Here is a 9,594-nt window from a genome sequence, read left to right on the forward strand (position 1 = left end):
TGTAAATAAATACATACAACCACTATGAAAAATGATATGGTGATACTTAAAGCAACTGGGAATTAAAATCCCATATGATCCAGCAATACCATCATTAGGCATATACCCGAAAGAAATAAGAGACACACAAGAGTGGTGTATGCTCTCCCATGTTCATAGCAGCACAGTTCACAGTACCAGGAAACTGGAAGTAGCCCAATGCCCAGTAGAAGAATGGGTCAAGAAACTGGTATATGCACCCAATGGAATACTATGCATCCCTAAAACACAGTGATGACAGCATGAAATACCGCATGGCATAGAAGGACCTGGAAACCATTATGCTGAGTGAAGTAAGTCAATCACAAAAGGACAAGTATTGTAGAGTCCACTACTATAAGGATAGACACTAATTAAACAAATCTTATGGACCAATTCCTGAACGAAAGATGAGAAGGCCAACTACTGGCCATGAACCAAACATCACCTCCCATTTGCACACTTCACAAGAGCCAACGTGAAGGAGGAGACCCCACATTATCTGGGGTCACTCCCTCAAGAGGGGGGTGGAATGGGAGAAGACCACTCACTTGAGGCTATACAACTTCAATGATTTTAGGAAACCTAGGGGGATAATGGACCAGATTTTATGTCCCTGGGTAGACACGACAAATACATTTTTACCAACCTTGGTGAACCACGCCATGGACTAAGCACCATGAGGACCTTGAATGCTGACCTTGCAGGCAGCATGGCACAACCCTGGGGCCACACCAGAAGGACTCAGCATAGAGGCTCCCTTGAATGAACTGAGCCCTGCCTCAAAGATGATTGCATCTTTGGACTGAGGACTGAGGTACTTGGATGGATGAGGAAGCAGAGAATGGCTGCCCCAGACCTGTGGAAGTGGCAGTCATTGGACCTTGGGGGGAAAACCTGGTTTGGTGGGTGTCCAATGGAAAGGGACCCAGAATCACCATATATTCTGTACCTCGATACCCACCTCAATGTGACATGACAGGTTTTGATCTGTTGGGCAGGGATATGCACTTGGAAGAATTGATCCAGGAAGTTTTCCCTGACACCGGTCCCCACCCTTAGAGTAAACAGGCTCAATTGAATGGGAGCTCGAACTGAGTTAAGGCAACAACTCATGGGCTGTGCTCACGGTGGAAATGTGTTCACATAGACTTCTCATACCGACAGTGTCTAGAGTGCTGTATTGCCTTACACCACAGGGGGATGATTGACAATATTTTACTTTTTGTTTCTATAGGTTTTTGTTTTCCAGCCCAGTTTGTTTGTTTTTATGTTGTATTTTTGTTTGTTTGTTTGTTTTCTGATTAGTTTGTTTCTGTTATTGCTGTAGTTGGTCTTATAGGGTTTTGATTTTGTCCTAATAGGACCAGCAACGTAAACCTGAGACATGCATATTCATCGACAACCCATGGACAAGCAGATGGATTCTGGGCCCCCACCTAACTCTAGCCCCAATCCAAGAATAGTTAGTTCTGATCACATGGCCCTGCTTGATACTCACCTTTATGAAATGATCCCTGAAGATAAAGGTTCTACAGCAAAGTGTGGTGGAGAAGGCAGATGGTGCCCAGCTATCAATCGGAATAGTATCTGGGATCTTAAAGGCTTGTGTTCAAACAAGCAGCCATCTAAGTGAGGAGTCAACTAAGTGCACACGGAGGAAACACACCTGCCTGTGTGATCCAGAGATTACAATAACAAAATCCAAACACGATGAAGGGAAAACTATCGGAGATGAAATTGTGAACACCCAGCTTGTAGAAGGCTAGGGAGGACAGTGGGAGCCCAAAACCCATCTGCAGAGCATCTAGTCAGATTAAGCCGCTGGCAGACCCCCTCTAGCCCCAAGAGGAAGGGTCTCAACTAGCTTTACAATCAGATAGATATCATTGTAATCATGATTATGCTGGATCGAGCTCGACATTTGGTCAGTTGACCTCCCTCTTGACCCAACCTGAATTTGTTTTTGGATGCAAGTATTTTGGCTTACTCCATGACAAAAATTTCATCCCTGGATTTTACAATATCATGGTGGTCTTTTCTTTCTCACTCATTATTTTTATTTTTATATTATTATTATTTTATCCTTTCCACTTAAAAAACAAACAAACAAAAAAAGGAGCAGTGTCACAGAAATCCACAGGGCGGTTCTACCCTGCCCTGTGGGGTCACTATGAGTCACGACTGACCCAGTGGCAAGGGAGGGCCCCCTCTGAGAGAAGTCTCAAAGAAAGTGATCATGGAGAGAATTTTAAAGGCCTGAAGAAAGTCAGGAGATCAAAAGTCACACTGCGTTAGAAGTTGCTGTTGGTTGTCAGGGTCGATTCTGACTGGTGGCCACCCCGTGTGTGCCTAGAAGAACCGCTTCCCAGGGTTTCCAAAGTGGTGAGAATTTGGAAACAGATCACCAGGCTTGTCTTCGTAGGTGCCTCTGGCTGGGTTTGAACAACCAGCCTTGCAGCTAGCTGATGTATACTTGTATACACGGGGCCGGAGCTAGAAGAAGTAAGATCTGTTTGCTTGTGTTTTCTCTCCTACTAAATACATCCATTGTTCGAAACGAGCTGCTGCACAGGGGAAAGATGAGACTCTACGCCGGGAAAGATGTGCAGTTTCAGAAAGCCCCAGGGGCAGGTGTCCTCTGTCCTATGAAATTGCCATGAGTCAGAATCGACTCAATGGCCGTGAGGAAACTCATCAGAGTGACCGTGCAGAATACAGAACAAAAGGACACCCCCCCAGAAATCCCCAAAGCTCTAAGATGGACAGGAGTTAGATCTACACCAAGATTAGATCTGACCATTAGAAATTCCGTCAGCGACAACGTCTCCCTAAGTGTTTCATCCACATGTGGGGCCAAAGAAGAATAGTCAGACTCAAATGTTTCCTCCCCGCCTTCTTTTCCAGTTTTTAACAGAGCATCTTATCCTAATAACATTTCATGTGAAACCTCCGTATAGAGAATAAATCAGGGCTGCTGTGTCAGGTAAGGTACAGTCACGAAAGCAGGCGCCACTACGGGGATTCTAAACAGAAGGGATTTAACCCAGGCGATTGATTGGTTATAAAAGGACATCATGGGGAGGAGCCAAGATGCTAAACCGGGGCCAGTGAGTGAGCAGAGATCCGACACACAGCATGCTGTTACCAGACCCAGGCCACAGGGACAGGAGCAGGAGCCTGCCCTGGGAAGCTAGAGCTACAGTGGACTGGCATGCCTGCCAGCGATGCCACGCGGGCAGGGAAGCCGCTTATCTCCTCCTGTCCATGGGTCTGCTAAATCCCCCCATGGGAGGAAGCTCCCAGAATCCCCGAGGCCAGGGATCTTACGCAGTGGAGTCTTCTAGGACACGGGGCAAAGCAGAGGAGTGGGGTGAGAAATGGCTGAGAGGCAGGCAGGTACATGATCAATGCTGAGGCACCTGCTGCTGCAAACCTTTCTCCTCTGCGGGCAGCCCCCCACCGCGCTGCTCTGCTAAACCCTGCATGACCTTGAAACACAACGGAAAAGGGCTGGAAGCCACTTCTGATGCTGTTGTGCCATCTTTTGTCTTTGCTGTTAGGAACTGATCTGTCAGGACCGTCCTAGTCCTATCCCCACCCCAAAGGTGTTGTACACCCCGATACCTGTAAATCCCATTCGGAAGCTGGACTTTCTTATGTTCCTGAGACTGGTCACTTGAAAGTGTGTTTTCAGCCCTTCGCCTTGAGATAGAGAGAGCCAGGAGGCTGGGCGGAGAGAGAAGCGCAGATGGAAGGGAGGAGAAGGTGCCACAAAAGAAACACTGAGGAACAGAGAACAGAAGCTGGAGAGAGACGAGGTCTTCCTCCCCAGAGTGTCTTCCCTTAGAGCCCAGGCTCTGAACTGGGGCCTCTTGCCCTCAAGCGGTGAGAAAATAATCTGTTTGTTAACATAGCCCCCTTTGGGCAGGTCTGTTATGGCAGTGCCAGGGACTGAGGGCACCACAGGAGGGAGATGTTCCGAGGTGCCTGCTCCCTTTGTGCGGAGCCAAGCCCAAAGACCACAGGGAAGTAGGTCAAGTCTGTTTTCAGCGCCTTTCCCCTTCCACGATGGGCCTCCTCTCTCCCCATTTTTTCCTATGCCTGCTTCTTGCCTCCGGGTGCACAGAACTCCTCCCCACAGGGCCCCGCCAACACCTGGCCACACAGGGGGAGCCCGACTTGCTGAAATGAGCTTTTTCTTCACTCCTCCTCCCGCCTCGGGGAACACTTCATTTCCCCAGCAATAGAGACCTCTGCTAACATAGAGCAGCGGGGGCCTTACTCAGTGTGTTAGTCCAGGTAGACTAGAGAAACAAATCCAGGGAGACACATGTGTATATGAGAAAGAGCTTTATATATAAGAGCAATCGAATATTGAGAAAACATCCCAGCCCAGTCCAGATCAAGTCCATAAGTCTGACATTAGCCTATCTGTCCAATACTAATCCATAAAGTCCTCTTCAGACTCACGAAACACAAGCAATGACGTAGAATGCAGGAAGATCACAGGACAGTGGGTGGAAAATCTTGTGGATCCAGTGGCAGTGGAAGCATCTCAGCGCTGGCAGGGGCCTCCAAGAGGCTCCTCCAGCTCAGGGCTCTAGTGTAGCTCCATGTGCCTTTTATTGTGTGTTTTTTAGTTTTTTGAGAGGGTTGGGGATCACCAGGGAATGCCCATTTTAATCTTCCTGGCCTGGTTTTAACATGTTTTTCTTTTTCTCAGTGCTGTTGCTCTTGCTGCTAGCAGCCGCCTCCGCAGGTCCACTGCCGGCGGGCTCCCCCTTCAGGGAGAGCTGCTTCTTTTTCTTTGGGATGCTCTGCTGCTTGCTGCCTCTTGAGGATCACATGCAGGTTTCTCTTTGGGGAGAGATTTCCATTTCGTCCTCTAGGGGAGTTTGTCCCTTCCGGATCACTGCTGACCTTCTCCTCCTTAGATCTCTTTTTCTTGGGTTTGGGGAGAGCAGAGATAGCTGGGTCTTCAAATCCATTTCTCTGTGGAGCCTCCTGGGCCTTCAGATTGTTCTTCTTTTGGGGCCTTTCCTGGTGGGTCTTCTCCCACTTCTCCAGCTTCCTGGTCATCTCCACAGCGGCCTCCTCCGCCTTCTTCATCACATCCAGACTCTTCCAAGGGATCTCTTGTGGAAGCAGAGCCGCTCCTCGACTTGATCTCGAAGCTTTTCCACAAATCCACTTGTGGGTACCTCAGAGAAACAATCGATCCCACGGGCAATACTGCATTTGCTTGCCAGGAATTGGGAGATGCGGCCTTTGTTCTTGGCAGCTGCTCAGCCAGTGAAGGCGGAGTGGAAAATGAGTCCATATTTAGGTGTGTTTCCCCTGGTCTTCAGGGCTCTGGAAGCTTGGTCCCTTTTGCTGGGCCCTGGGAATCACTCAGACACCAGGGCTGGCCCATCACTCCCATAGCAGAGGCCTGTATGGGTCAGGGGTCCTGGTCAGCCATCACTGTGAGTTCCATGTGTCTTGTCAGCTGCAATGTCTCCCAGGGAGTGAGCCTGCATCCTGCGTCGCAAGAGCTTTCTCTCCTTAGCGCCTCCAAATGAGGTCATCCAGCTGCGACCTGATTGACAGGCTAAACTGCACCCCTTCACTCTTAATCCTCTCAAATTGACACCAGATCATGTAACTACCACACTTGGGCATCAGGGGCCTGCAGGAGAGGGGCTCTCTGTTGGGCACTGGTGTGCGCTGGCTGGTCTGGAGGCCTCCAGAATGCTGTGGTGACTCTGCCCTCCACACTCCTCCCTCTGCATCCCCACCTGCATCTTTGGCCCTTTGCTCAGCTGAGGAGTCTGGGGACATTTGGGCAGCCCCACCATGAAGTCAGCTTCTCTGTGTGTCTGGCTCTGAGTGCGTGCAACACCTGGATTCTGTGCATCCTGATGAGTCAGCCATCTTGGCGTGTATCTAGGAACTGAGGAGGAGGATGCGATTGGTGAACCCCCCTTCTTGCACCCCTGGGATTCAATCTTGCCTTGTCACTTTGCCTGGTACCTTGTCTTGTGTTGTTTCCCTTGGTTCCCCAAGACTGCAGCATGTCTTCAAATTGTTGCATGAAAACGGGAGGCGGTGCCGGAGGACCCCACTTATCTCCCCTCCTCTTTGACCAGCCATTGTACCACCTGGGTTCCCTGTGGTGGGGTTGGCAAGTCCCAAACCCACAGGTCATGGGACAGGCTGGCTACTCTCAAGGCTTGCCTTCCAGAGTCGGGGGATGAGAAAGATCAGGAGGGTTTTAGGAAAATGCTTGTATCTGGAGGCGGAATACACTCTGGGGACAATCCCTCTTTGCTCTTACCAAGTCCTGACTGCATGGTAGGGAGGTAATGACTTTTCTGGAAGCCAACTGGAGTTAATCACATGCGATTCCTTTATCACAGCAACTGACTAGTGTTGAACCAAATGACAGAATACTCGAACCTAGCCAGGTTGACATATCCTGCCATGACATGCTGGTAGGCTGCCCCAAGTTCAGGCTGCCCCGCCCCCTCGGCCCCCACGGTCATTCCTACCTGAATGCAGGAACAGTGTGAAGCCAATCCAATCACAGCGAGTGAGCCAGCAAGAAGCGTTCTGATCACTTCACCGAAACGTCCACTGCCAAGGTCTTTCTTGTTGGGTTGGCTGCAGCCACGGCTGGGGTAACACGTGGTCCAATATCAAGAGTTCCACCATCTGAAGAGAGGGAAGAGATTCTTACACAGGAGAGCCACGTGCTTATCTGCACTTTGTCACAGCCAAAATACTTCTGCAGAAGTAAGGTGTCCAGAATAATTTTTCAGGACTCATTATGACCCATTGATGGTGTCAGCAAAGCCTCCTGACTGGCAGGTGTTACTCAGAAAGTTACTTAAAGAAAAAACAATCTCTCTGTGAGGAACCTTGGTAGATTTAAAGAATAATAATAATATTCATTTTTCCCTATAGAATGCTGCATATCACCATGATTTGGAGCATCCTCATTCCTTTCTAAGTCTGCCTAGGGACAGCCCAGAGGTCCACAGTTAGGTTAGGATGGAGATGGGTCCCTTTCCTTTTAAAGCGCTGTCCTGATCCATGGGAGAGAGAGCCAGACTCTGTTCCAGCTCTAAGCTATGCCTCTGGGGAGCCAAACCCAAGCCAGGCACTCTCCCAGAGTCTCCTCTCTGCAGAGGAGGTGTCTCGGGGTGCCCTCTCAAAAGATTTCTGTAAAAACACTCCGAGATGTATTGACAGAGAAATACTTCGCAAACCACAGGTCAGCCGAATGCACAAATGTTCCAGAGACCCCAGAGATCTCTGAGATCCTTCTGGCCTCAGAGAGGTCAAAGCAACTTTTGTCATGACCTGAAGACTCTTTGCCCCTCTTCGATGAGTTGACGTCTGTCCGTGGACAGCATGAATCAGGCAGTGGAGACAGACAGCTCTAGCAGCCAATGCCGCTGTCACTTCTTCCAATGGCGGAAGAAAAGAATACAAGTTCATTGAATGGAGACTCTCTCGGGTAGCCGGTGAAGATGATTGCAGAGCGAAGCTCGGGGTGCACGTCATCTTAGTGGTCGCTGTGTCCCCCTAGGCAGTGTGCACAAATCTCTCAGTGGCCCTCCAGGGAAAGCAGTGGTTTGAGCCATGACATGAACCTCTTTCATGGGACCCCACCCTTCCTGGAGGGGGGAGGTGACGGGCAGTTTTTGGTTCTCCAGACTTAGGGGTGGGCAGGCATTTTCGTCCGGTCTTGACAGCATCCCAGTGCTGCCAGCATTGGGCTCCAGAGTTGGGTGGTGGAGTGAGCACGTGGGAGTTTTCATATTGTAGAATGAAACATCCCAGCAGTCGGAAGACCTGCAAAATTCACCGAGTCAATATTTCCCAGGCAACCACTGCCTGACGCTACCCAACCTCGTCTGAGTCCAAGATCCATTCAAAAGTGGGAGATGGCGGTGCGACAGCATTCCGCGGTCATCTATGAATGTAGGGGAGAGTGAATCAGAAGGGTTTCAGATCCCACCTTGCAACTGCTCTTTAAGGAGACAACCACTTGGTGAGTTTGGGGGTTGGTTGTCAGGAGGACACATGATTTTCCGAAAGGTGATTTTAAGACCCTTTCCTTTCCCAACCACGGATCTGTGTAAGGCCCAGTTGGCAGACTCCTACATCAAAGAAAAATGACAGCCGCCGGGCTGACTGCAGAAGCAGGGGGAGGGCCCCGCTGTCTTCTGGGAAACCAGTTCAAAGAGCTTTGCAAGAATACAAAGCACGTCACTCTAGGAAAGGCTCTCTCTGGTTTCGAACATGGTCTGCTTTTATAAAGGTGAGGTCTATGACCACGGATGGATTTTGCCATTGCTATTCAAAAAAAAAAAAAAAAAGGTAAGGAAATAATTTTCACATCTCTCTATTTTAATTTCTAACATGGTAACGATCAAAAGGTAGAACACAGCTAGCTCCGTCAGCCCATGCTACCAACACAGAAACCCTACCAGTGGGCAGCGTGGACGGACAGAATGTCTTTTCTCACTGGTTAGCAGGCGAGGGGCTTGAGTTCAGTGAGCCAGTCCTCGGGGACGGCCTCTGTCTCGGAGGAAGGTTCTTGTCTCTGTTAGGTTCTACTTCTGCGGGAGCTTCGTAGACGGACATCTCTCTTACCCGCAAGCCTATCCCCCGCCGCCCTCCCTCCCTCCCTCCTTACTTCTTAAACCTCTTTCTGTAGTTCCCCAGAGACAGACTCAAGACACACCCTTCACTCACCCTGCCACGTGAACTTCACGAAGAAAATCCGTTCCCAAATGGGATGGACGCAGGCATAGAGGTTAGGGTTTACAGCTTGCATTTGGGTGGCACAGTTCAATCTCTAACACCCCACCTTTTGCCCCTCCAACTTCATGATCCTTCCACGTGCAAAACGTATTCACCCCATCTCAGGGCCCCCAAGAAAGAAGAGCCAGGGGTTGAGCTCACACTCGACCTGAGATCTCTGCTCTGAACGTCCTCCACGCAGGAGACACAGAGCAGAGGCACCGGGGAAGGGGAGGTGGTGAGAAGCAGGGGCAGCAGGGGCAAGAGGGGCAGAGCCCAGAGAGGCAGGTTTCCTGGCCCACGGAGTGAGCAGACAAGTGCCATGGGGGTGGGGTGGGGGGTGCTTCCTAGAGGATCAGGGTGCCTCAGGAAGGGGAGTTTGCTGACTCTGGGTGCTAGAGCTATGGGCCTTCGGGCAATGCTTAGGGGCAGAGTGGGGAGCTTTGAAACACTGGTGAGCAGGGTAGAGGCTAGGCCAAGCAGCCCAGGGCTCGAAAGGAAATGCTGGCGAGGGAGTACTTATTTAAGAATGGTATCTTGAGTCATTTTGACTCTCTCGCCTGTGATTCTGCTCATGAGCCCCATGGTTGTGGCTATTATCTGTGGCCGTTGCAATGGATTACTGAGCCCAACAGAGAAGGAGAGATTTCTGTAGGCGAATTGGTGGGGGTGAGAGTTGGTAAAATGGGCCTGCCTGATCTCTGCCTTATAGGCATCAGCCTGGGGTAGCTGATGCCGATGATCTTGACCGCACCACAACCACCACGCACCCCTGCAACA

General features: G+C 50.1%; 1 non-coding gene across 1 annotated transcript; it reads right to left on the reverse strand.

Moving 5' to 3' along the window:
• Positions 1 to 5,406: 5,406 nt before the first annotated feature.
• Positions 5,407 to 5,492, reverse strand: LOC115871292. Its single transcript, XR_004047218.1, has one exon. It is a non-coding gene; the product is annotated as a small nucleolar RNA SNORD86 (small nucleolar RNA).
• Positions 5,493 to 9,594: the final 4,102 nt, after the last annotated feature.

The sequence above is a fragment of the Echinops telfairi genome, unplaced genomic scaffold (assembly GCF_000313985.2).
Source record: "Echinops telfairi isolate 266 unplaced genomic scaffold, ASM31398v2 ScPeMD7_4225;HRSCAF=4972, whole genome shotgun sequence".
Taxonomy (NCBI): domain Eukaryota; kingdom Metazoa; phylum Chordata; class Mammalia; order Afrosoricida; family Tenrecidae; genus Echinops; species Echinops telfairi.